The sequence below is a fragment of the Eubalaena glacialis genome, chromosome 17 (assembly GCF_028564815.1).
Source record: "Eubalaena glacialis isolate mEubGla1 chromosome 17, mEubGla1.1.hap2.+ XY, whole genome shotgun sequence".
In the NCBI taxonomy this organism is placed as follows: Eukaryota; Metazoa; Chordata; class Mammalia; order Artiodactyla; family Balaenidae; genus Eubalaena; species Eubalaena glacialis.
Window position 1 is genome coordinate 76,637,569 of NC_083732.1, and position 27,764 is coordinate 76,665,332.

A 27,764-nucleotide genomic window follows, 5' to 3' on the forward strand; every position below is an offset into this window, starting at 1 on the left:
GCTCTCTCGGGCCGCGGCGCGAGAGCGGCCAGGACCCGCAGCCCGGTGCGGAGCGTGCCCTCCCCGCGCCATCTGGGCCCCCGGCGGCCCAGGCCCTCCCCGCCTCCGGCGCGGCCCTCCGCGGCAAGATGCCCCGAGCTGCTCCGGCCGCGGGCGGAGGGGCTCGCGGGGCGGCGGGCCGGGCGGCGGGGAGCTCGGGGGCGCGGGCAGCGCTGGGGCCGAGGACGCACGCGGCCAGTCGGGCGGCGCGCGCTTTCCCCTCCCCCGCAGCCCGGAGCGCGAGCCGCCGTGACGTCACGGGCCGCCCTCCAGCCCCGCGCTCCAGCGGGCCGAGCGCGTGCGGCCGCCGAGCACATGGGCCCGCGGGCCGGGCGGACTCCAGGCGGCCGGGACCCGGAGGACCAGCGAGAGGCCGCGAGCGAGGATGGGCCCCGGCACGCGCCCGGAGCCCCCTGAGTGGATTTCCACGCCGAAAGGCTGTTGGCGGCCCCGGTGACCTGCGGAGACGCGGTTGGATCCACCTTCCAGTAAGTTAGAATTCTGTCCTCTGCCTTTCTGGAAACTCGGAAGCCTCGGCCTTGCGGGTCGGGATGCGTGGTGAGTAACTGGACGGAAGGAAGGGGCTTTCGGATGCCAATGTGTGTGTTCACCGTGCACTTTTCTCATCCCCAGACTCTGGACTGGCAGCGAGTTTGGGCGTTTGGGGTGGGGGGAGGGGAAGAGGGTGACATCAAATGGCCCTTGCAGTGAGATAATTCTGGATTTGTGCTCTTGCTGAAAGGTGTGTTATTATCTAACCTCCAAATAGAGACCCCCCCTCCCATCGGTACGGGTTTGGATTCGCAGAGACGGTCTGGAGGCCCCTTTTGCTAACCGAGAGGTCTGTGAACCATAAGATGCGACCTCCATCCTTTGACCATCTCCTCCCCCTTAACCCCTACAAGGTGATTTCCGAAAACTCAGCAACTCTGTTTTTTGAAACTTTCTCTGCTTTTGCATTGCACTTACTGATTTGCCGGGGCCCTCACACCCCTATCATGGTAATTCTTTTGGCATGGATTGTTGATTTGGTTAGGTTTATCCTCCCTAGGCTAATGTACTCTTATTTATGCCAGTGTTTGTGGTCCGGAGTGTAGACTTTCGGGAAGGGCAGCCATGAGGCTGCGTGTGTTCGGTGCGTGGATACACCATGAATTTTCCTGATAGTTGGCAGGCATGGGATATTCTTGTGTTCACTCGAGCCCCTGACTTCAGGCCCTTCTGTAAGTTGGGAGACGAGAGGAAATCCCTTGTGAGGGGTTTTAGGGAGAAGAGGGTGAGGTTGTGGTGTTTCCTTTCTGGTCTTCTGTTCTCCAGAGAGAGGCTGGCAGCCCCGTCTCATCCCTCCATTCCCCCACCACTTGGCGTCCTGGCTACTGGAGCTGTTTAGTTGCTGGAGAAAACCCTGAAGAAACGTGTGTTTGTCTGCGGTGGCTGGGCGGGGCCCTGAGGAGGTAGGGACTGCATCTGCTCTGCTGCTTGTCATAGGGTGTCGCAGGCCTCTTTTGCATACTGGCAGTGACAAGTTGAGGCTTGTTCATTTGACACAGTCCTGTGGTCACAGCGAATCTCTCTAAAGCTCTAACCAGTGGAGAAGGGGGTTGTATGGATCCCCTGAACTCTGCGTGGGACTTCCTGAAAGATTTATTAGGAGAAAAACCTTCCTGGAAGCAGCAGAAGAACAAACACAGAATTGCTGGCTGGGCAGAGCCTCGTGGCCTGGTCTCCACTATTTGGGAGCTGTTACATCTTGGAGGTGAGGAGTACCTCGTGGTCTGAGGCCTTGGCACGAGGGCCCGACTGGAATTCCATGCATGGGTCTGGTGATGGAAAGGCTCGGTGGGTGCAGGGCAGATCATAATGCTGTACCCAGTGAACTCCCCGGGGGGATCTGTTATGTGATCACATTTTTGTTTTGCCTGGTTAAGCGTGGCTTTTATTGTTGTTGTTGCTTTGCCGACTTTGAGTGCAGAATTTTGCATAAACCAGGCTTCCCCTGAAAAGTAGAAGAAATCAGTTTCTTTTTCTGGTTGCTTTTCCTCTCTCTTCCTCCGTCGCCGCTCCGTCCCTCCCCCATGCTGTCCGGTTTGTCCTTTCTGTCCAGGGCTGGAGCTTTTCTGGACTGGAAAGAGGGAGTTCTTCTCAGTTCTGAAATATCAGAACCCACCCTCTCCCGCCCCCCCCCCCCCCAGCCCCGCAACTGATTTGTGTGATTGCTGGTCTGAAACCCGTTGAATTCTCACCGTCCATATCCAGTTGATCCCTTGTGCTTTAGCTTTTTTTTCTTCCTCCTAAATGGCAGGCAGGCAGGCTGGGTTTGGGAGTCTGTGTCCCAGGGCCTTCTGCTTGCCCGGGATGGACACTTTTCTCAGCTCAACTAAAGAACCTCCTGGACGATAAGACAGCCTTCCTTTATTCTTCTTTGTGTGATTCTCTCTGAATTTGGTCACACCAATGACGGTGTCGACCCTTTCCTGCGGAAATGAGGACCTGGGATAGTTGCTGGTCCATATTCTTTGGCGAGGTAGCGGTGGGCCTGCTAACAAATGACTGCACTTCACTGTGTGTTTTAGATGTCAGATGGCCTCCTGGATGCTCAAGCTTGTTACTTTGTATTTCCTTTCCTAGTTGGCTGGAGACATGGCATTCTCCCTGTTTTTTTTTTTTTTTTAAACTCCGGATGCTGGTTTGTAATCTCTTTAAGAGGCCAGGACTCCTCCTTTATATACCCTGTGTCCCCTGGGGTGGGGGGAGACCCTGACTCAAGATGGAAACAGAGCAACAACGTGGAATAATTTTGACCGTGGATGAGTTCCGTTGATGGTCATTTCTACCCCTTCCCTAGAAAACCTCAGAAACTCTAGGCCTTACAGGAGAATGCTGCTAAAATGGGTCCTTTGACGGGTTCTTCCTCTATCTCTTCCGTTTTTCTGGTCCCCAGTAATCTAAGGATCTAATAACAGTAATAGTAAATGATAATAATAATACCTTTCTTTTTTTTTTGGCCATGCCGTGTGGCACGCGGGATCTTAGTTCCCCCACCAGGGATCGAACCTGCACCCCCTGCAGTGGAAGTGTGGAGTCTTAACCACTGGACTGCCAGGGAAGTCCCAATAATAGAAGTAGTTTCTATAGTAACATTGAAATCGTATATCAGGCCAAGCATGTTCTTCCCATTTCATGCTCCCTATAGCCTCACCAAGGCAGTTATGATTCTAGCAGTGATGGAGTTCTTATTACGGGCCAGCCTCAGTTCTAAATGCTTTAGATATGTTATCTCATTTAATCTCCCAACCATCACATAAGGTAGTAGTAGTATTACTATTATCACTATTTTGCAGATGGGGGACCCACAGCTCAGAGAGATTAAAAATATCCCTACCCTCACTGCCAGGTCACACAGCTAAGGCGTGGCAGAGCCACTGGGATTTGGACCTGGGCCATCTGACTCCCTGGGCCTCCTCCTAGAAGTTAGAAGACAGTGAAACTAAAAGCAAGCAAAGAATGCTTCTCGGCCTGGAGCAGGAGGGTCAGGTGTGTTCTCCAGTCTGCCCTCCTCAGCCTGGCACAGATGGAAACCCCAAACCTTGTGTGAAGACATTGCCTGCTCTGGCTGCCGGCCTGTTCTGCTAACACTGGGGTCAAGAAGCCATGGGAGGGGGGCTCCAGTGTTTGGAAAATTCTGGACGGGGGTCTGGGCAGCAGGGCCTCTGGGGCCCACGCAGAGCCTCAGTCTTGGTGTGAAATCTATGGGCATTTGCAAAACGCTACATCCAGGCATCCTGCCTGGCTTTGTGACCAGCATATAATCACTGTGAACATTTAGAGCAGATGGGAGACAGAGCTCTTTCTGCAAATGCTCACATACCCTCCCCCCCATCCCCTGCCCCCGCCCCCCAAACTATCTGAGTACCTGTCTCTCTCCTGGGTGTGTTTTGGTCCTGTAGCGGCCCTAACAATACAAGGATTGTGGTGGCCCCTCTCCCAACCCTGTCATTAAAAACAAAAACAATGCCAGCCCATAAACACAAGATTCACATACACGAGGCCAAAATGGTCTCAGTCATTTTTTAATTCCAGAATTCGGAATGTTTTTCTTTGATTTTCTCATTTTTTTTTGAGGGGGGCAGGCAGGGGTATGGGGTGTTGTTTTGCTGGTGCCTGGTGGGTAATCTGAGCCCTAGGGTTATTTGTTTACCTGCCTCTTTTCCCTCCTGGACCATGCATTTCTTGGGAGCAGCAGGGGGTGGGGAAGGGGCGGGGTATGCTGGCAGTCATCTTCATCTGGTGGCTCACGCAGCCCTGGGACTTTGTTGGATCAGGTGGCTGTCAAGAACTGCTTTATTTTCAAGGAAACAAGCATGCCTGGTCTCCAGTCATTGTCTTCTTAGATGTGAAACAGCCCGACAGGGTGGGAAGCAGAGGGTTTGCCCTGAGGGAAGGGACAGTGTAGAAAGGAAGGAAGACTGAAAGCGGCAGAAGGCACCTGGGTCACCTGAGGGGCGGTGCAGACCTGGGTTCCTTTGGGGCAAGTTACTTGACCTCTGTAAGCCTGTTTCCTTGCCTATGAAATGGGGATGGTAAAGCACCAGCTTCACCGGTGGCTGTGAGGAGGAAATAGGGGATGAACAGCTGGCGGGTGTTCAGCACAGCGCCTGGGCTCCTGGTAAGTGCTCAGCAAAAGTTAGCTAATGTTATTACTGTTACAATTATTGGGTTTTATTACTTCCTGTGGCTGCTTGGAGTGGTGGTTTCTGAATACCTTTTAATGTGTAAAGGTAACATTCTGGTTACATAGATCATAAAACGGCAGTGACTTCACTAGTGTTCTTTGCAAGCATCTGAACAAAACACTGGGTAATAGATGTAAGAAAGATAGAAATGGGGAGAGGTCTCAGAAAGGACAGGAATCAGAGGGTGCCCCTCAGGTGTCAGCCTGCTTTTTAAAATATATATATAGTTTTTTTTTTTTTTTTTTTTTGGCTGCGTTGGGTCTTCGTTGCTGCGTGCGGGCTTTCTCTAGTTGCAGTGAGCCCTGGGGGCTACTCTTCGTTGCGGTGCGCAGGCTTCTCAATGCGGTGGCTTCTCTTGTTGAGGAGCACGGGCTCTAGGCACGTGGGCTTCAGCAGTTGTGCACACAGGCTCAGCTGTTGTGGCTCGCGGTCTCTAGAGCGCAGGCTCAGTAGTTGTGGCGCACGGGCTTAGTTGCTCCGTGGCATGTGGGATCTTCCCGGACCAGGGCTCGAACCCATGTCCCCTGCAGGACATTGGCAGGCGGATTCTTAACCCCTGTGCCACCAGGGAAGTGCCGTCAGCCTGCTTTTGCAGGTTACTTCAGCTCTTGCTGCTGCACAGAGAGGAGAATGGTTTCCCCCTCCCAGGGATGATGCAAAGCACTTAGCACAGCGGAAGTAAGCTCTTGAGGAAGACATAAAAATGATTGTTATTATTGGTTATTCTTCAGGGCTCCCTTTCCCTGGTAATTTGGCCCTAACATTTGCTACTCTGTTTAAGATGGATTGGTTGAGCCATTCATTTACTGAGCAGTTGCTGGGTGGCAGGCACTGTTCTAGCTCCCGGATATCCAGCAAGGAAGAAAAGAAACAAAAATCTTTGTCCTCCTGGAGTTTCCATTCTATCCAAGCCACACAGTGAGGACAGGGTGGTCCCCACAGGGAGTTGGGGAACGGATAGAGGCAGTGCAGGCAAAAACTACACCGACTCCTGACACCACTGTATTAGTAGATGTAAGGTGCTTAGCACAGGGCTGCCATGTGGTAGTGACTATGTAAGTGGTGGTTGCTATATTTATAATTATTGCCTTCCTTTGGGGGCTACCTCATAAAATAGCAACCTCCCTAACTCCCATTTCCATTCCTGAGTCTCACTGTTGTCCATAGTACTTGTTATGGACTGAATGTTTGTGTTTCTCCAAAATACGTATGTTGAAATATTAACCCCCAATGTGATGGTATTTGGAGATGAGGCCTTTGGGAGGTAATTATGGATAGATGAGGTCATCAGGGTGGGATCCTTGTGAGGTGATTAGTGCCCTTATCAGAAGAAATACCAGGGAGCTTGCCTCCTCTCTCTGGCCATGTGAGGACACAGCAAGAAGGTAGTTGTTTACAAATCAGGAAGAGAGCTCTCATCAGAAACTAGATTGGCCAGAACCTTGGTCTTGGACTTCCTAGCTTCCAGAACTGTGAGAAATATATTTCAGTCATTTAAGCTACCCTGTCTGTAGTATTTTGTTATGGCAGCCTGAACAAACTGAGACAGTACTAATCGTTACCTGATATACCGTGTATCTGTCTTCTCTCCTGAAATTGTAAACTCTAGGGCTGAGGGCTTCATTCATTCATTCATTTATTCATTTTCATCAATTCAACACATACTTACTGCATGCCTACTCTGTACCAAGCAGGGCTCTAGGTGCTGGGGATGCGGAAAGGAACAAGAAAGATGTTGCACGAATGGTGCTTGCATTGCAGCTGGGGTAGACATTGGGAACAGCACACATAATAAACTGAGGACATTCACAGTGTATTTGAGGGTAATGTGTTCTATGGGAACAAGTGGACCAGAGTCAGGGTCTGGAGGGCTGGGGTGGGCTGCAGTGTTAAGGTGGCTTCAGGGCAGGCTCTGTTGACAAGCTGATACTGGAGCAGCCTTGAAGGAGGTGAAGGGGTTAGTCTTAGAGGATGGTGTTCCTGGCCCAGGGAAGAGCCAGGTTCGAGGCTGACGGCAGGGGTGGGCCTGTGAGAGGGAGGAGCAGGATGAAGAACGGATTGGAGTGGTGAGAGCAAGGTGGACAGAGGTGGAAGGGGAAACCAGAGCAGTGTTCAGCAGCGTTGCACGTGAAGTCTCCAGGCCTTTCTAAAAGACTCTGTCTCGTGCACAGTAAAATGGGGAGCGACTGAAGGGTTTAAAACAAAAAGCTGATTTGCTCTGATTTGGCTTTCAAAATGATCACTCTGGCTGCTGTGTTGAGAAGAGACTAAATCTAGGCCAGAAGCCAGGGTACCCGGGTCAAACCTGCAGGGAATGCAGGTGCTTGGTCCAGGCTGGTAGTGGTGGACAAGAGCTTCTGGACTGCTCACTGTTGTATCCCCAGGCATCTAAAACTGCCCTATCCAATGCGGTAGCCACTAGCTTTATGTGGCCGCTGAGCACTTGAAATGAGGCTAGTATGAATGGAGATGTACTAAAATACACGTCGGATTTCAAAGACTTAACACAAAAAAAGTGATATATATTCCGTAACATCTTAAGGAAAAACGCGAACCAACTTTTTGGCTAACCCAGTATCTCATTACTGAATTCGTTAACGTTGATTAAGTATTGAAATGGTATCTTGGATATATTGGGTTAAATATGATATATCGCTAAAATTAATTTCACCTGTTTCTTTTCATCTTTTTTTTTTTTTTTTTTTAAATGTGGTTACTGGTTTTTTTAAAATGTGGTTACTAAAATTACCCGTAGCTCAAATTCCATTTCTATTGGGCAGTGCAGCTCTAGGACAACGCCTGGGCCGTGATAGGCATTCAGTGAATCCAGAGTGAGTGAGTGAGTGAGTGCCAGGCACAAGGGATTCTGCATGGAATAAGGAACCATCCCTGTCTTCAAGAAGCTCCCAGTGTGGGGACTTCCCTGGTGGCGCAGTGGTTAAGATTCCGCCTGCAAATGCAGGGGACCCGGGTTCGAGCCCTGGTCCGGGAAGATCCCACATGAGGCAGAGCAACTAAGCCCGTGCGCCACAATTACTGAGCCCGCGAGCCACAACTACTGAAGCCTGTGCTCCGCAACAAGAGAAGCCACTGCAATGAGAAGCACGCGCACTGCAACAAAGAGTAGCCCCCGCTCGCTGCAACTAGAGGAAGCCCGCGTGCAGTAACGACTGCTGACCATAGCGGCTGGGAGGCAGGGGAGACAGGTGGAAATGGAGCTGCAGGCAACTAGGTCCGGTGTGGCTGAGAAGGCTCGAGCAGGAGGGACGTGGGAGATAGGTCTCCAGTCTCAGCAAGGGCCTTGCAGACAGGGAACAGAGAGCTGAGGACCCTGGGCCTTAGGACTGTGGCTGAGGTGGGAGGGGCAGGAGTGGCCAGTGGGCCAACGGGTGGGGCCAGCCTTAATGACCAGCAGAAGTGATTTAAATGGGTCCTGCCAACCCTCGGATGGTAACCAGGAGTAAATTCCCAGGTTTACATTTAGAAAGATAACAAATGTAATAGAGGATGGGTCTTAGGAGGGAGGTGCCTGAAATGGCCCTGGGTGGACAGAACTGTAATTAGGGAAATTTGATTTATCTTTCCTCCGATGAAAAAAATACAAGCTTATCTCTAAAAATCTGGGGGGAAAAGTCTATAAAGATAGGTATTATTTCTTGAGTTAAATCCAATCACTGTTAGGTCTTTACTGTTGCTTTTTTAAAAAAAAGTTGTAATTATGGTATGTATCAGTATGTTTGTGTCCTGACTTTTCTTAGTTATCATTAAGTTGTAAGCATTCCTGAATATTATTACATATGCCTTTGTCCATGTCATTTTTATTGGGTAGATGATATCTCTGCAATGCTTAGCTCGTAATAGAGCTACATATAGCTTATATATATGTTTTCTATTTTTCGTTTAATTTTTTTGATAAACCCCCCATCCTAGGATTATTGCATCATAGCATCTCACTATTTATTTATTTTTGGCTGCGTTGGGTCTTCGTTGCTGCACACGGGCTTTCTCTAGTTGTGGCGAGCAGGGGCTACTCTTCTTTGCAGGGCGCGGGCTTCTCATTGCGGTGGCTTCTCTTGTTGCGGAGCGCGGGCTTTAGGTGCGCGGGCTTCAGTAGCTGTGGCATGCGGGCTCAGTAGTTGTGGCTCGTGGGCTCTAGAGCGCAGGCTCAGTAGTTGTGGTGCACGGGCTTAGTTGTTCCGCGGCATGTGGGATCTTCCCGGTTCAGGGCTCGAACCCGTGTCCCCTGCACTGGCAGGCAGATTCTTAACCACTGTGCCACCAGGGAAGCCCTGCATCTCACTATTTTAAAAGTTTTAGTAAAATATTGTAACTCATGAGATTTGCACTGAAGCCAAAGTTGCTGTTATCTGGTGAGACGTGTGATGTTTGTTGCTGTCCATGATACGCTATGTCATGAACAATTACGTATAGTGTGTATTAAATGCTAGACACGTGTGCATATACATCATATGCACCTGTATTAGCTTTTTCTTAACTTCCATTTATTTAGCAGATATTTGTGGGATGCCTGTTGTGTGCCAAGCACTGTTCAAGGTCTTGGATGTTCAGTAGTGATCACAACAGATATGGTACCAGTTCTAAAGGAGCTTATTACTTAGTGGGGAGACAAGCAAACATACACCAAAAAGTAACACTACTGTAAGGAATATGAAAGAATATGAAATCGAATCATGTGGAAGATAGTGTGTACGAGGTGAGGGGATTCACACTGAAATCCTACATTTGAGTGAGACGCGAAGATTTGGGGGAAGTTAACCAGAGAAGGAACAAAGCACAAAGGAACAGATTGATAAATATGACTGTATAGTAAAGAAAAAAAGACTAAGAAAAAAAAAAAAAACAGCTTTAAGAATAAAGAGTTCCCCAAAGTCAACAACAAAAAAACCAAACAGCCTCATAGTAACGTGAGTGAAAGATATGAACAAACAGTTCTCAAAAGAAGAAAGCAAAATGGACAGTACATGTGAAAAGATTCCGAATCTCCCTAATATAGTCAGGTGTACTGAGGTCTGATCTGTAGACACTAGAGTCACCCTTTTTAGTAGACAGCGCTAGGTGGTTTGATAAATGCGCACAGCTGTGTAACATAGTCATGTAATCATCATCATGAAGATACAGAACATTTCCATCCCCTGCCAAAGTCCCTCCTGCTTCTTTGTAGTCAATCTCCTCCCTGACCCTCAGCTTCTGACAATCACAGATTTGTTTCCTGACCTCACGGTTTGGTTTTGCCTTTTGTGTATAAATGGCATCGTCCAGGATGTAGCTCTTTGAGCCTGGTTTCTCTCCTGCAAGTGAGATCTTCCACGTTGTATGTGTCAGTCGTTGGGTGGATTAGATTGCAGAGTAGTGTCCTGTCCTCTGGGTATGCCACTGTTATCCATCTTCCAGTGGAAGGACACTTGCGTTGTTTCTGGGGCACATTTTTTCATGTTTTAAAACGTGCCAAAAATAGGAAGTCTGACGCAAGTCTTGGGGAAGCTGTGTGGGGCATGGGGTCCCCTGACTCAGCTAGTGAGCATGGGGTCGCTTGAGAGACCAGTTGGCAGCACGCAATGAAATCAAAACATACATGCAGCCCCACGCCTCAGTGCATTTGAGAATTCACAGCTCATGTTACGTGTTGTTGAAGGATACTTCGAGGTGGGTGTGAATGTCTAAAAAAAAAGGAATGGAAGGATCTAGATCAAATTCACTCTCATCGTCCTGGGAGGGAGGAGAGGATGGGGCTGGTGGTGACGGTCAAAGGCTACTTTAACTTTACCTTTAATGTTTTATGAAAGAAGAATATAGGCACATATATCACTTCTGCATTTTGAAAACATATAGTAAGGAAAGCAGACCGTGTGTATATATGACAACACATTCATGGTTGTAAATTCAGGGTTTTTAAAATTTCTTTAAAAAACTAGTTTGAAGGGACTTCCCTGGCAGTCCACGGGTTAAGACTCTGAGCTTCCACTGCAGGGGGTGTGGGTTCGATCCCTAGTCGGGAAACTAGGATTTCGCATGCCGCCAAAGCAAACAAACAACAAAAAAACTAGTTTGAGGGAGAGGTGTTCTAGCCCGAGAGGACAGCATGCATGAAGGACCCAAGGCAGGAAAAAGTTTGGGAAGTTCATGATGTCAAGAGACTCCTGTGGGTGGAGTGGAGTGAACGTCCAACGGTAAGAGACACAGGACCCGGACGGGGTCCAGGGTGGGCAGGTGCCCGGTCTTGGAGGCCTTAAGCACTAGTCCAGGCCCCTGTGGGCTGCTGAGTGGGGCAGGGCCTGGTCTGATTGACATTTCTGCTCGGTAGACAATGGATTGGATGGTTGACAGTGGTAGCTGCGGCCCGTTTGGAGGCTGTGTGGCAGCCATCCAGATGAGGACCCTGGACCCTGGCTCTAGCAGTGGAGAGGGGGAGAAGAGGACAAGTTCAATATTTATTTTGGGGAGAGAAAGGACTTCTGCCTGGAGGGCAAAGTTGGAAGGGATCCAGGTGGGACTGAAGAGGTAGCTGAGGCCCTTCCGCTCCCGGTGAGGAGCTTGGACTTTATCCCGAGGGCGATTGGGAACTGTGGGAAGTTTTGAACAGGGGCAGGGACGAGATCAGAGTGGCATTTCAGGGAGACCTGTGCACATGTGGTGTCCTGGGCCTGGGGTCACTGAAGAACATTCTATAGTTAATGTGGCTGAGAATACACCAGTGACTCTCTTGTTGGATGCTTGGCTTTTCCTGTTTTTCGAAAGGAAAGAGGAAAACGAAAAGGGCCTCTGTGTGGGAAGCCCCTGAAATTTGCGGGAGAGCAGCTGTCGGAACAGGGGTCCCTTCTGGCGTTTATTATGTCGGGGTTTATCCCATAGTCCACTTAAGTAATCATTCATCCAACCGGGGCCAGGGGCAGCTTTGGGATCACTTAGCCAATCTTCTCACTGAGCGATTTCGAAAAGAGATCACTCCTATCCTTGTGGTGTATCGCTTTTTACAAAACAGATGGTTGCCTTCGGTCCAAGAACAACCTATGAGGCTAAGGCCAGAGTGTCCTGGCCGGGTGGACGCTCAGAGAACACCTCCGGTGGGGACCTGGGGCTTCTCCCACAGGCTGTGCTTCTCAATGTCACTGCATCCAGATCACCAGCCTTGCAGGGCCGCTTTCCCCTCAGGAGATGGCGTCCCAGAAAGTGCTCTTGAAATAGAAGGGGAGCTCGGGGCTGCTCCCTGGCCTTTGCTTGGTGCAGACTTCCGCTGTCCTCTCGCCACGCCTCGAGGTTGGCCAAAGGCAGTGTCTCTTGCCTGTCATTTCCCTGGACAGTCCATATGTGCTTTCTCAGCTAGAGACATTCCCCACATACTTATCCCACTTTTCCCTGCAAAGGGTTTTGAAGAAAACGAGGGGTGCCAAAGGATAGGGGAGATCACTGTATCAGTCATGGTAACGTGTGGAGGTGGTCTCAGCGCCGCGGCTTAGACAGCAGCGTACGGTTTCCACATTTTATACCTGAGCAGTTGCTGACACCCTTGACCCTTGATTATGCAACTCTCTCCCCTCTGGTCCAGCAGTGAGACCCGACATCACTGGCGCCAGAACACCCTCTGGAGGGCATCCACCACCGGCCCCAGCTGTCTCCCTGCTCCCACTCCTGCCTTCCTCCTGGCTTTTAAAAGGGCAAACTAGATCCTGAGACGCAAGGACTTAAAAGCTTTTATGGCTTCCCATTATTAGTTGGAGTGCCTGCTGTATAATAGACGCTCATGAGTATTGATTGAATTGCTGAGTGGTGTGAACCCAGCGATGTGTATCTGGGATAAGGACCCAGCCCTCGCCAACCCTCCAGGCTGAGTGCTTTCTGCCAGATGGATGCCTCTGCTTGGATCAGAAGGAAGGCTTGTCTGATTAGAGGCAGCTGGTGAATGTCGGTTTTGAATAATGAAGGTTTGGAATGGCGTTATTCTTTGGAGAGGGTGGGTGCCTGCAGATTCACGTCTGACAGTCACGTCTCACCCAGCTGGGGAGATGGGGCAGGTTTCAATTCCTTTCCCACTTCCTCTTCTAATTAACTCCTGTTGATGCTTTATGACTCAGCCTAGGGGTCACCTCCTTCAGGAAACATTCCTTCATCCCCTCCATTCACCCTGAGTTATCACAACTCACATCCTGTTGTATTGTGTTGTGGCCATGGATTCCCAACAGGGCTTGCAAACTCAGTTGCTTAGGAAGATGAGCAGATGATGTAAATGCACCAGGTGAACCCGATAGAACACGGTAGGAAGGATGTGGACTGGCCCACAACCGGTCCCCTCTCTAGACCGGGCGGCTGCTCTGTGATTCCAGCTCCCCCTCTCCGCCTCCCCCTTTCCCCAGGCCAGAAAGGAGATTCACGGCTGCCACACCTTCTACTTTTGAAAGAGAAGCTGCGTATCATTCTTTTTTTAATGAAAATTCTCCTGATTTTCAACTGTTTCAATTCGGATTTTTAAAGAAGGCTCACAGGCCAAACAAAACACGTGTGGCCCCGATGTGGCCCCGATGTGGCCCCTGGGGCCAGCAGTTTGCAGCCCCTGCCTATGGCTCTCCCTGTCCCATTGCACAAGCTCTTCCAGACATGACGTGCTTTTCTGTGCCCCCAGCACCTTGCAGGGAGCCGGCAGGGCTTGGTGGACGCTCCCTGCTTAAACCCTTATTGACTTGGGTGCTGCAACAGAGCACCTCCTGCATAGACGGCATTAACATTTTTTCTCTTAGAACTGTTTGCACATAATGCTGTTCTGAGTTGCTTCTTCAGCCCCCTGCATGCTTTTGTGATAGGCTGTGTGTCCCTGGAAAACTAATTATTTCCTAAATGTTAACTGCTCTTTTCCTTTTCCCCTTCCCTCTCCACCCCCTCAACACATGTTGGCCTTTTTTTTGGGGTGGTGGGGGGGAAGCCAGACCTTTTGTATCCTGCTGGGCTCCTAAAGTGTTGGTCAGCTGTTATTAGGCAGTGGTGGTTTCCGGCTAGCTCATGGACTTTTGCCCTCCAAGTTGGTGAGTTTTGCTGATTTCCACGGGGGGGGAAAATGCATGACTTTCAGATTTCTCTTCGTTTACGGAGCCATCGTGGCAAAGTTGCTTAAAGAAACAAGCCAGTCAGCTACCAGGAGGAAGCAAAGTCCCACCCTGTTTTGTTCAGTGTTTTCCGTCTTGTTATCTGTCTTCACGTTGTGGAGGCAAGATTCAATAAGGAGCTTAATATGTGCCTGAAACTGAGCAAGGCTCTGGGGAAATAAAAAAGAACCATGGATTTGATAGTCTGGAAGATCCATCCTTACCTTTCAGAGATGCAGAGGGAGAGCAAAACCAATGACAATGATGATGCAGTGTTAGTGCCGTTATAGTGCAGCATCACGTTCTTTATTTAGCATTATTAGGAGCTACAATAAAATGGCATCATAGAGATATTAAGCCCTGACTCTGTGCCATCGTTAAGAACTTGTCCATATTAATCCATGTAGATAATAACTATGAACTGATGACACGGAGAAATCACAGTGGAACAGTGACCTTCAGTGACCCGGGATTTACTGTGTGTCTCACTTGCTGGTGCTGTGCTAGGGCTTGTAGCTACACTTGGGGATCCCTTGAGATCCCCACCTCCCTAGTCCAGTTCAGGGATACAGACATGTGCTTTTGCACATGGCGACAACACCAGGGTGAGGTCGTGGTTGTCAGAGATGGACGGGGTGATGCTGGTTCTCAGGGGATGAAGCAGCTGATGACAAGGGATGGCTTCAGATGGCAGGTGCCTTAGGTGGGTCCATGAGTATAGGATGACTGAGGTCCAGCTGGTCTGGGAGGCTTCTTTTAGAGGAGGTGAGCCTTGCGATAGGGTTATGGGTGACAGAAGGAGAGGGGTTTGCCTGTTACAGAAGGGCTGTAGTCTCTGTTTCTTATCTTGGAATGGGAATACTATTTCCTGCCTCTGGTTGGTTGTAAGGATTTGTACTAATAACAACAGTATGATTACTGACAACAGCTGGTGTTCTGTGAGAGCCCACTGGGTGATGGGCACAGTGTCAAGGGCTTCCCTTCCATTACCCCATATTCTGATCAGCAATACCTTATGGGATAGGAACCCTCATCAACCCCGTTTTTCAGATGGGACAAACTGAGGCTCAGAGACGTTAACTGACTTGCCCAAGTTCACACAGCTATTAAAAGGTAGGTTGGAACCCAAGTCAGAGTGCAAAGACTAGGTTTGGAACCAATCCATTAACCAATCTATTAACTTCAGATAGCCAGGAAGTATAAATATGAATCCTTTTCCCTAAGAAGTTTCTTTTTATTCCCAGCCCTGCTTTCCCATCCCCCTCTTCTTTACGCGCTCCCCCCCCCCCCACCAAAGGGCAGGACAGTTTTGACTTTGGCTGCAAATTTTAGCTATGATAACCCACATCTCTGGTTCTAAACTAGATAATCTCTGGATAGAGATTGAGAGAGAAAAGGGGAAAATGAAAGTAGCAGTTGTCCTAGGTGATATGAATTACATTAAAATGGCTTCCAGGTTTTGTTGTTTCTGTGTCACAAACCCGTTTTAATTACACCTAGAAATTGGCGCTGGTGAGTAAGAGCGGGGGTGGGAGGACGATGAACATATTGACAGAGAAGCTCTGATGGCGAGGGAAGCGTTTAGGTCTCTGGACCAGCATTCTCCTCTCTCGCTCTGGTCATTACTGTAAGTGGCTCGCAAGCTTTAGGCAGCATGGGTGCTTCTGTCTTCTCAAACTCTGACCCCAGACTGTCTGCTTGGAACCTCAGCTTTGCCACTGAATAGCTGCACGGCCTTCAAATCTCTGTGCCTCCTGGTTTCTTCATCTGTAAAATGGGAGTAACAGCCCTGCTGTTCTAGGATGGTTTAGAGGATGAAATGAGTGAATACACAGAAGGCCCTCATCCCTGATGCTGCTTTCTCTGTGAAGTCACAGTGCGCACCTGACTTTGCCCAGTTTTTTACCTTCCAGTGTCAATCTGTGCTTTCTTGGGGAAATCAAGTCGTTATAAATGATCATTGGTGTGGCTCTCCATGGTTCACTAAGTTCTCCCAGCAGCAGAATCGTCTTGATGAAATCTAGGTCCGATCACGTAAGTCCTGTTCAGAACCCTCCCGTTAAGTCCTGGTCTCCTTCTGGATGAGCCCACAACCTCACTACTGTGACCTGGCCCAGCTCTGGGACGTACGACAGGCTGCCCCCCTCCCGTCATCACTTTCCGTGTGGCTTCTCCACCTTCAGTGTCACTCACCCACCCCAGCACATCCCGGTCCTCTGAGCTGTTTTGTTTCCCTGTTTAGCACCCGCCACAGTCTAAAGTCCAGTCTGAGTTATCTGTCTTGCCTGTGATCCGTAACCCCCAATAGAAAACAAGCTTCAACGGAATTTTGTTCACTTTATTGTCTCCTGTATTCCCCGTTGTCCAGCCCAAGGGTCATTGGCTGAGTGAATGAATGCAAATAGTCTTCGCATTTTAGTCTGACAACAGACCTGTGAATTGGGGCTTATGATCTACATTTGACAGATAGGAAACTGAATACTGTTTTCCACAGCAGCTGCACCCCTTTATATTCCCACCAACCATGCACAAGGATTCCCAGATCTCCCCATCCTTGCCAACACTTGTTACATTCTGTTTGTACACTTGCTATTCTGTTTGTTTTTTAATTTTATAATAGTATGTATGTAAGTGGTATCTCATAGTGGTTGTGATTTGCATTTCCCTAATGATGTTGAGCATCCTTTTTTTTTTTTTTTAGCAGCTCCCCCGGGCCCCAGCAGTGCAAGTGCTAAGTCCTAACCACTTAACCACTGGACCTCCAGGGAATTCCCTGAGCATCTTTTTATATGCTTACTGGCCACTTGTATATCTTCTTTGGAGAAATGGGTTTTTTGTTGTTGTTGAGTTGTAGAGTTCTTCATATTTTCTGGATATAAATCCCTTTTCAGGTAGATGATTTGCAAATATTTTCTCTTGTTCTGTGGGTTGTTTTTTTCACTCTCTTGAAAGTGTCCTTTGATGCACAGGGGTTTTTAATTTTGATGAAGTCCAACTTATTTATTTTTCCTTTTGTTGTCTGTGCTTTTGGTGTGAGGTGCAGACAATTGTGCCAAGCTTAGCCAGGGCCATCCAGCCAGAAGTGGCAGAGCACGTGTCCTGACCACTCACTGTACTGCTCCGAGTCTCCATCCTTTGGATTCCCATGGCCAGTGCTTACCCTGGCTTGGTGTCTCAGTTCAGCTCTTATGTGTGTTATCTTGTTCACCTTCTCGGCATCTCTACCAGCTGGACGCTCTTACCCCATTTCCCAGCAGTGGAGGGGAACACCCAGCAATCTGGAACCTGGTAGAGACTCACTAACGCAGCCATCAGCAGCATAGCTGGGGTCATAGTGCATCCACCATGGACATTCCGACTTACCACATCACTTTCAAAGTCCTCTTTGGGAGTTGTGCTTCCCACAAAACAAATGATTAGCAAACATTTGCTAATCATTTGGGGAGCGAATTTCGTGTAGTTTCAGCAGTTAGTCCATGATATTCTCTTAATGTCTGCGAAAGGAGATGGCGTCATGAGCATCATAGGAAACGAACTCCCGTGAGTCCCCCACCCTGCTTAGGGTGTGACCCGTAATGAATTGCATCTTTTTTCTGGTCTCTCCCAACTACCACCCCCTAGTATGCTCCCCCTGAGCCAATAGTTATCCTGAATTTTGGTGTTTATTATGTCCTTGCTTAAAATTTTTTTCCTATATTTTTCTCCCTAAATATGATGTTACTTTTCTTCCTTTGGACCTTTGCAAAATTCCACACCATATGCAGCTTGCATTTCTACTCAGCATATGTTGATAAGTCCACGTGGATGTGGTCTGTTTCTCACTGCCATCATCTGTTCCATTGTGTGAACAGACCACAGTTTATTTATCGGTTCTCCAAAGACATGTGAGTTGTTGGCAGCTTTTTTTTTTCTTTTAATTTTTTTCCGCCACACACAAACAGACCTGCTGGGAGCGTTCTTGTACGCCTGGTCACAAGGGCCAGAGTTTCTGGCTAAGGTGGTAGGACCCAAGGCTGCTTTTGGATTTTCCTGGGATCATAGACTCTCAAAATCAGAAGGGATGTCTTCGGCTGAGGACTGTTGACCCTCATCAGTAATCTGAAAAGAAATGCTGTTGGTGTGATGGTGAACAGCGCAGTTCCTGGAATGGGATGGCCGTGGGTTCACTCTTGCCTTTGCCTCATTCTGTTACTTAGTTCATTGTGCAATGAACTTAACTTCTCTCCGCCTGTTTCCTCAGCTGGGAACGGAGGACAAAAGGCCCCACATCATTTTGAAGTTTTAAATGAGATAGTACGAGCAACGTGCAACGTGATGAACTCACCTGGGGTGGGGTGATAACAGACACTGAATAAGCCCTCCCTGCTGTTAACATTGTTCCCTGTTGGCGGTTAAGGATCTCTTATACCCGCCCCAGACTGATGCTGGGGTAGTAACTGATGCCCAGAATGGTCATGAAACAACCTTGGTCCAGATTACCTTCCCCTCCATGTAGGCCCAGGATTCCAGGCAGGTTCTCAGTCTAGCTGGATCGCTGCCCTCTGCCAGGTGATCTTGGCCTGCCCAGGCGGGATTTCCCCCTCTTCCCATCCATACTTCCCAAGCTTTTCTGCATGGAATGTAGGAATGCCGGGCACCTCCTCCAGTGTTTACAGTGGCCTTCAGCTTAGGTACCCCCAGCCAGGATAAACCTTTCCGAAACAGATAAACTGATTGCAGCGGAAGAGAATGGGTTCCCAAGAGGTCTCACCTGACCTGTAAGCCTCCACGAGGAAAATGTAGCCACATCATTCCTGCGCTGCTGCCGCCTGCCTCGCATTCCAGCCTTTAGGCCCAAATTATGAGAGGAGGGCAAGCAGGTCCCTCTTCCAGGAGAGGGACCCGTTTCATCAGCAAGATTTATTCATTCATTTACGGCTTAGATCCAGAGCCTGGGCTTTTTGCAACCGGGGGCTCTGCCTTGTGTTTTGAATCATTCTGATACTTGGTAGCAGAGGGCCACCCAAAGCCACAAATAATCGCTCACCTGCGTGAGAAGCATAGGAAAACAGCATAATGGATAAGAGCGCGGTTTTCTCGTTTGCACAGCATCGGTTTGAGATCCACCTGCCTTCAAAAGTCTCAGATCTCCCTGGAGAAGTTACCCTCTTGAGTCTCAGTTTCCTCATCTGTAAAATTAGAACATAAGTAGTACCGACTAGATACTTTGTTGTGAGCGTTGAATGAGATTCTGTACATTAATGGCTTCTTCCAGAACTGGCATGTAGTAGGTGCGCAATAAGCACTGGTTATGAGCCCCGCATAGGCACACGAGGGCTGGGCCTCTAGCCTCCAGGGGGTCAGGAAATGTGGGCTGACTGAGCGAAGGTGTTGACTACTTTCCAGTTTGAAAAGCACATTGATACGTGTTGCTTCCTTTCTTAAATTTCTAGCTTTGGAGTCCAGTCCTACTGTCTCTGCAGGATGACGCTGATCACTTCCTCCCTTGATTTTCTCATCTGCCAACCCCTGTCGGCTCTCACGTAAATAGCTCCACCTGTTTACCTGCCTCTGTTCCGAGGACTCTGCCTCTATATCTAATCTGTGTATTTAATCCTGACAACAGTCTATGCTGTCGATATTAATTTCCCCATTTTACAGACGGGAAAGCTGAGGCAGAAAGGTGACTATCCAAGGTAACAGCTACTAAGTAGCAGGGCCAGAGCCAAGATTTGAAGCCAGGTAGCCTGCTTTTCAGATCTGTTGGTCTAACTGGTTTGCTCTCCTGCCTTGAGGTCCTCTCTTCCTCAGGGCTCCAGGTCGTTGATTGAAATGTGAGATGAGGAAGAGCTTGGGGGCATTGAGAGAAGTTTATTAACGGTCCCCGGATCGCACAGCAGTGGGGGGAAGCCCCCCAAGGTGAGCTGAAGTGTCAGAGGCGGGATCAGAAGACAGATGTCCCTTGGGCCATCTTCCCTCTGGTGCTTGGGACTTCATCAGCACGAGAGGATTAGCAGCAGGCTCATTGCATTTACTCTAGTAGGCCAGGGGGCCCAGGGCGAACACGCTCCCTCCCAGCCAAGAAACTGATAGCTGTAAAGTCACACCCCACCCACCAGATTGACAGTCTGGTTTTCATTGTTGGCGTAATGAATTATGCTTCTTAAGGATGAGAATATCTTCCAGCTGTTGAGTGGTTTACATTTCCAGATGTTCCTCTGCCCAGGAAGCGAGAAGGATGCATGATTGGATCTCTTTAAAAGTTGCTGCGCAGAATGGCTCATTAAATTTCAACAACTTGCCTGTGGTCCCCAGAGGAGGGAGGGAAGAAGGGACCCATTTGCTAGAGTGGGAACGGTAAGTGAAGATAAGTGAACTGGATTTGTAGGCAGGAGGCCTGAGTTCTGGTTCACGCTGGCTGTGTGACCTTCAGCTGAGCCGACGACCACTCTGAGCCTCTAGTTTCCGAAGCACTTTTTAAGAACTAGAGGAAGCATTGTTTGGTATCATCTGAAAGGGGCTGTGTAAACATTAACTCTTACAATCAATGAAAGCTTGTTGAACTGTAGTTGACAATGAAAGAAGACAGAGATTAAGTCCATCCTTGTTTTTAACATACGAATATAGAGGCCAGAGAGGTTAGGACTTGTTCAAGCTATCGCTGGACCTGTGCTGGCCAGTATGGTCACTGGTATGTGGCTACTGAGCACTTGAAATGTGGAAAAGTCCGAACTGAAATGTGCTGTAAGTGTAAAATGTGCGTCAGATTTCTTAGTACAAAGCAGATAATGTAAAATATCTTTAATAAGTGTTCCTATTGATTACATGTTGAAGTGGTAAGATTTAGATATATTAGGTTAAATAAAAATACATGATTAAAACTAATTTTACCTCTTTCTTTCTGTGATTTATTAATGTGGCTACTAGAAAATTTTAAATTACTTATGTGTCTTGCCTTGTATTTCTATCGGACAGCGCCAAGCTAGACCGTGACACGGACGGCAGGCTTCCGAGTTCTGCAGTGAATACGCCCATAATTCAGACTTCTGTGCTTTATCTGCAGGATTCATTCTAAAAGTTGCAACACTGGTAAACAGTGTTTGTGCCATCACGCCTCTAAATGGCCTTCCCCTTACATCAGAGCGATAGATGCCCAGGAGTCCTGTCTGGAGCACTCTCTGTCCTGGGATTTGAAATTGCCCCCTTCTCTTGAACCACTTGGCTTTATCCTGAGAGCAGCTGCTTTTTGAACTCTCAGTCGGCTTCCCAACACCCACCCCCCCGCCCCCCTTTCTCAGGTCACTCCCTTGGGAACCCCCCTGCGCCCTGCTCCCCATTGTCTGGTTCCTGCGGACCTGCCGTGGTGTAGGTGGTTCCTGGACTCCCCTTCTCTGCTCTCCACCGCTCTTCTGGGCTTGAGCCACTTCTTACTGGATTCCCCCGTCAATCTCTACGTTGGCTCCCTTCTTTTGCAGGACCATGTAACTTGTTAGGAGCATACTCTGAAAAGGAAAGCAAATTCTTCTCTCCATCTCCAATTACACCTCTTGCTCATTTTATCCAGGAGCATGGACCATCATTTCTTTCAAATAAAGCTTATTTTTATAGGGATGATTTGTCTTATAGAAAAATTGGGAAATGTTAAGAGTATAAGGAAGAAAATAACGTTAACACATTTTGCTGCATTTCCTTTCTTTTTTCTGCGTGTATTTCTTTTGAATGTGAGATCACCTAATGTTGACACTTTTATTGGATTTTTCGCTTAATGTTATAGAAGTATTTCTGCATGGTGTTAAAAGCAGGTTTTTAAGTATCATTTTTCAGGCAACATAACGTTGTAACATCCCGCTGCAAGGATAGTTTGTCATTTTCCCAATTTTACCTGTAATTCTGAGTATTAAGAATATTTCCCTGTCATTTTCTTTCACAGTAGTGCTGAGATGCATGTTTGTGTGTGTGTATCTGTGTGTGTGTGTATGCAGGTGTGTGTATGTAGGTGTGCACATGTGCGAATGAAGCTATTTCCATCTTTCGGATTTCTTTAGGATAGATTTCTAGAAGTCGAATGACAAAGTCAAAGGTTCCTGATGCATATCGTTAGGTCGCTTTCCCATTTGGTTTTGCCAAATTGCAGCTACAAAATGATGACTGACATTTCCCTTTCAGGGAGCTGCTTTCTTGTGAAGTTGGGTTTCTGAGCAAGATGTGGGTCTCGTTGAGGGGAAGGGGATAGCTCTTTTAGTGTTTGTCATTGCTTCTCATTATGATTTTGGGTTTCCCTTAAATGCCACACTTTGCTGCTTGGGAGATGGGAGCAGCTTCGTAGGCCTGCAGTGAAGGTTATGCCCTGAGGTTTGCTGTGGCTGAGTGGAAAGAATTCTGGCCTGAGCCTGAGTACCAATCACTGTCAGTCTCACCTAAGAGAACTTTGGAAGGTCACTCAGCTTCCATCAGCCTTGTTTTTTCATTGATTAAGGGTAGATTATGACACCTACTTTAGGATTGCTGGAGGGTGAAACTAGCTAATATAAATCCGAGGGCTAAGGAGGGCCCTACCCTATTTTGTTTTCAGGCTGCTTTAGTGATAATCAAAAGCATGGGTCTTGGATGCAAAACCGAAGGGTTTAGGTTCTGCCTCTTACACATTTGGCTGGTTGTATGTTCCTTGCAGTCAGCCAGCCTCACTGGGGATAAATACCTATGTCACATGGCCTGCAGCTCTCCCCCTGTTATGTGTGTCCCCCAAAACGATGAACAGGAGAGAAGTGCATTTGCATCCTAGCTACCTACCACTTACCAGCTACGTGACCTTGGACAAGTCGCTTTGCTTCTTGGACCTTAGGGTTTTTTTTTTTTTTTTTAACCCTATGAAATGGGAATAATAATACCAGTCCTTACCTCCTGAGGTGGTTGGAAGGCTGGACGAGATGGGGCCTGTAACTTGATTGGCTCAGCGCCTGGCCCTGGGGAGTGCTCAGTAAAGGTTAGTTTACTAGTTACTAGTTAGTTACTAGTGCACTCCAGCAGACCTGAGAGTTCCCCAGAGTTGAGTCTAACCAAGCTGCAGGTTAGCTCTTCAAGCTGGTTGCCCATGGCTCGTGGCAGGTGGGTTCGTAGTTTGGACTATTCCAGGTCAGGAGGCAACCATCCAGGTTTGTCATTTGATGGATGACAAAGTCAGGCTCCAGATGGTGAGTTGTTTTTTTGGAATTTCCTCTCTGTTTCCATTTGTGTGTAAGAGGAAGACCTCTCTCTCTCTCTCTCTCTCTCTCTCAGACACACACACACACACACACACACACACACACGCACACGCTTGGACTAGGTCATGAAGGATGCACCAAAAAATGGTAATAGTGCCTGCTTCTGAGGAGGCTCATCGGGGGCAGGAGGGAAGCTTAGCATTGACCCTATGAGTCTTTTCAACTCGTTGGAAGTTTTTACCAGTTGTGTGTATCAGTTCTTCAATCAATAAGAAACAAGTTCTTAAAAGACCACTGGGTAGTAAAAGATCTTTGAATGCCATCCTGCTTCCTAATGCGTTAATAAGAAGCCCTAGGAGTTTTAGAAAATCTGTTTCATAGCTGTCCATCTGAGCCCACGTCCCCTGAATCCCAGGCCAGAGGGCTTTCCTCCATTCACACAGACTTGTCTCCCGCCCCGTGGTGGCTGGCCTCCCTTTCTGCCTTCCAGAATCTGCCAACCTGAGTCCTAGACAACCGCCCGCCCCCCTCCCCCCCACCGCCCCCCAGGTGGCTGACCACCCCTCTGTTCCATCCTCTGGGGTGGCCTGTGTGTGGGGGGAGCCCCGGGCCTGACCGAGCAGGCCTGAGGCTGGAGGCCTTGGCTTCCTCCTGCCCAGCCTGTCTTGCCCCGGCGCCTCCCAGCATGGAAGGAGAAGTCTGTGCAGCCTGTTCCCTACCCTCCTTTGAAGCAAGCTCTGTTCCAGGAATTGCAGGGCCTCTCTGCTTGCACGGCAGGGTTGAGCTGCTCCCTCAGGCCCCATGCGTGGAGCTGGCAGCTCCTTGGAAAAGTTTCTTTTTTTCCCTTTTCTTTCTGGCATGTAGGGTGATTTCCCCTGCCCGCCCCAGACTGTGCGTCTCAGGGGTTATTTGAGTTGAGTCCCGAAGGAGCGTCTTGCTCTGTGGCGTCAGTGGGGCAGGAGCAGAACGCTGAAAGCCCCTATCTTCCTCCCTCCCCAAAGCCTTTGATCCCCCCTCCGCCCCAGCCTGAAGCCCCTCCCTCATTCCCCCAGCCCCTTTGTTGCCACATCTGTTGAGCCCGGCCGCTAGGCTCATTGTTGTTTTTGGAGGTCATCTAGTCCAATGGTGAGCAGCTTTTTTTTTCTGCCCGATGACCAATTCAGGAAACATGAAAGCATTTCTAGGTCCACTTTTTATTTTTCCATCTAAGTTGAAAATAGCCCTGTTGATCCCAGTGTCGGAGGTGGGCAGGGCAGGGGTGTAGCCTCTCACTACTTGGATGATCCACTTCCTAAGAGAGAAGACCCTTACTAAGAAGTGCCAGTGCTCTGGGGCCATTCACACCTAGGCACATTTCAGCAGAGCGGGGCAGAGCCAGCCTTTTCCTCTCTTCCTTCTCAGTGGACACCTCAGGCCAGGGGGCTTCTGAATGTTTGTCTAGTTCCTTGTTTTACAGATGAGGGAAACTGAGGTCCAGGGTGGATGTGACCTTCCTGAGGGAGAGATTCTTGTAAGATGCTGGGTAAGACTTATTATTGATAAGAAGAAGGAGAAGGAGAAGGAGAAGGAGAAGCAGTAGCCTCCACTGCTTTTACTTTTCCGCTGGGACAGTGAAGCCATCTGGCTTTCCCTCCCTTCTGTGTGGCAGCACAAGCCTTGTGGTGTTTGTGTTTTTCCTCAGCCAGGGGTGTACTTTGCAATTTAAATGATAAAGAAAACAAACTCTGTTTTCACAGAAGCTTTAGAAAACTTGCATGAAACCTCTCATGGTGGTTTTGGGAGCCCAGATAGGCCAAGTTTCCCTTGAAACGTGGGGAGAGAGGGACATTGAGGACAGTCCATCCGTAGAGTGTGAATGATTGCATTCATCTTGATGAGGCTCTGTGAATTAGTGTGAGGATGATGCATGCACGGCCCAGCAAACCCACCCTTTTATGTATGTGCTTGTGGCCAATTTGTCTCAGCTCGAAATGGAAGGCTGACAAGATGGGCTATTTTTTGCTGGTAAAAATAATTACACGCCAGATGCCCTTCCAAGTTCTGCACCTCAACCAGTTAAAGATTTTTGGATCTTTTGCCCAGAATGCTTGTTCAGAAGGTAAGCTTGTTAGCATCTGAGCCAAGTATAATAATAATGATTCAGGCCAGGGACTACAAAGGACTCTCTGATGAGCAAAAAAATAATTACTGCATATTGCATATCCTGAAACCTTTTAAATGTGTGTGTGTGTGTGTGTGTGTGTGTATACATACACACATATATGTACATGAGATGGGATGGTCTCAGCGACAAAAGAATTTATGTTACAACTTCAGAATTAAGCCTCCATCTGCCTTTGTTTGTTCTTAGAAGCAGTTGGTAGCCAGTTCTTCTCTCCCTGGTACCCAGAGCTTCCCAGAAACCCTTTCTGACAGAAGAGCTTCCAGAGGCCTTTAAGGAAGCAGGACATTCATTCAGGCGTTGCTTTGCAGGCCTCCGTTTTTAGCATCCGTTCTATAAAAGGAGGGTGACCCCTCAGCCCAGTGTAAAGCACCCGTTTTTCTGGGGTCAGACTGGGGTTGGATCTCAGCTCTGCCACTTACTGGCTGTGTGAACTTGAGCAAGGGTCATCTGCTTCCCACCTGGAGGGTGAGAATGAGAATTCTGCCTTTGCAGGGTTGGGGCAGGGACTGGAGAGAATATTTATAAGATGCTGCGTTAGTTTCCTAGGGCTGCCTTAAGACCTTACCACAAACCGGGTGGCTTACAACGGACATTTATTTATTCTCTGACAGTTCTGAAGGCCAGAAGCCCCAAATCAAGGGATCGGCAGGGCCGTGCTCTCTCCAAAGGCCCTGGGGAAGCATCTTCCCTTGCCTCTTCTAGCTTCTGGTGGTTGCTGGCAATTCTTGGCGTTCCTTGGCTAGTGGCTGCGTCACTCCAGTCTCTGCCTCCATCTTCACACGGCTTCCTCCCTGTGTGTGTCTCTGTGTTCTTTCCTCTTCTTATAAGGATGCCAGTCACTGGATTTAGGGCCCACCCTAATCCAATGTGGCCTCACCTTAACAGATTACTCTGCAAAGACCCTTTCCAAATAAGGTCACCTTCTGAGGTTCTGAGGACATACGAATTTTGGGGGTGGGTGGGGCATTATGGAACCCAGTAGAGATGCCTTGCATATTATGGCAGATAATGTTTTGGCAGATGACAGCATTTGGTATTTTTAGGGTTGTCCCTTATCAGAGGTCTGGAGAGATAGTCCTCAAATAAGATGGGAGCAAGCCTGGCTACTTGGGGAACAGAAGGACGGCCAGACGGCAGAAGCTGATGGAGGGGGCGGTGGCAGGATTGGTGGTTGGAGACGAGGCAGGACGGGATGAGGCAGCTGGCCCTGGAGCTGGGGAGACCACATTTGTTTCATTCCAGGCGACGGCGATGGTGGCCTGCTCAGGGTGGTGACCATGCAAGTGGAGAGAAGAAGCTGCATTCTGTGATTCCCTGTCTGTTCCCTTGGCCGCCCTGGGCCCTGGTCTCTGCCTCACCGCGTCGTCTTGGATGATTAATGCCCCTGAGGTTGAGAGGACGGAGGAGAAAATGGAATGCTTTAGCGTCTGCGAGAGAAGTCTGACCCCAAGGCCCCCGAAGGGAGTTGTTTTTGTGGCCTCTGCGCCTGTGAGTCCTCAGAGCCTGTGAGACTCTGTTACCTGCTAGTAGCTCACAGCCCCCTGGGCCCTGCTGAGCCCCGGGGCATAAGTGGGCGAGGGCTACAAGGCTTGTTGAGGGATTCAGCCAGATTCCGTAGGTCACTTTTGGTCAAGCAGCAGGCATTCCGTCCTCCTTTGTACCTCAGGACCCTGGCCCGGGACTCTGAGACATTGCCCGCATTCTTCTCCTGGGGCTGGAATGTGGCCGCCATGACAGTGGCTGCGGGGGAGTTGGAGCCTTTCCTGGCCCGGCTGCCCTCTGCTCTGGCCCCGCTGACCGGCTCATGCCAGCTCCCTTCTGCTTGCTCGGCCCAGTCCCTCCCACGCCCTCCGGCCTGGCCAGGGCTGGCCCCAGCCGGGGTAGCTAGACATCGACCCCGTGGACAAATTATTTTCTAGAAACCACCTTGAGGATCTCAGTATCTTGGCCACCGGGCTTGGGGTTTGCCTGGCCCTAGAGGGAAAGGAAGGCGTTCCCCTGGGGACACACCTGCATGTTTGTTAATATTATCAGTCTTCCTTTCCAGGGCTTCTCAAACTTGAGTGGACATCAGAACCACCTGGAGGGCTTGTTACAACCCAGGTGGCTGGGCCCCGCACGCAGGGCTCTAGGGTGAGCCCCGAGCGTCGGATGGCTTACCAGCTCACAGGGAACGCCGAAGTTAAGGATCTCATGTCCCATCTTGAGGGAGCATTCTCCCTCCAAAGTCCCCTCCTCTCTGCCTCTGATGCTACGCTACCCGCCCCAGTGCAGGCCACCTTCATCTTCCACTGCCCGTATGCAGTTTATGACCTGACTGGTCCCCCTGCTTCCACCGTGGCCCCCTTACAGCCCATTCTACACGTCTGAGCAGGCAGAGTCGTGTCATGTCGCTGCTTAAACCCTCCCCAGCCTCCCCCTGGCAACCCCTCACTCTTAGGAAACCCTGAGCGGCCCTGCCCTTCACCCAGCCTCGTCTAGTTGCCCTCCCACCCCGGTCTCTTGCTAGTTCCCTGACACCCGACTCTACGTGCCACAGGACACGGCACTCGCT

At 49.2% G+C, this 27,764-nt stretch overlaps 1 long non-coding RNA gene across 20 annotated transcripts in view; it reads left to right on the plus strand.

The window, feature by feature from the left end:
* The first annotated feature begins 323 nt into the window (after positions 1 to 323).
* LOC133077459 (uncharacterized) overlaps positions 324 to 27,764 on the plus strand; it is a 380,931-nt gene continuing 353,490 nt past the window's right edge. For 18 of the 20 annotated variants that reach the window (XR_009697732.1, XR_009697735.1, XR_009697721.1 and 15 more), the window contains exon 1: positions 324 to 527. This is a non-coding gene — a long non-coding RNA (uncharacterized LOC133077459). Of the gene's footprint in view, positions 598 to 1,603; positions 1,796 to 27,764 lie in introns of those variants that run through there. The other 2 variants (XR_009697736.1, XR_009697737.1) reach the window with 2 other exon arrangements.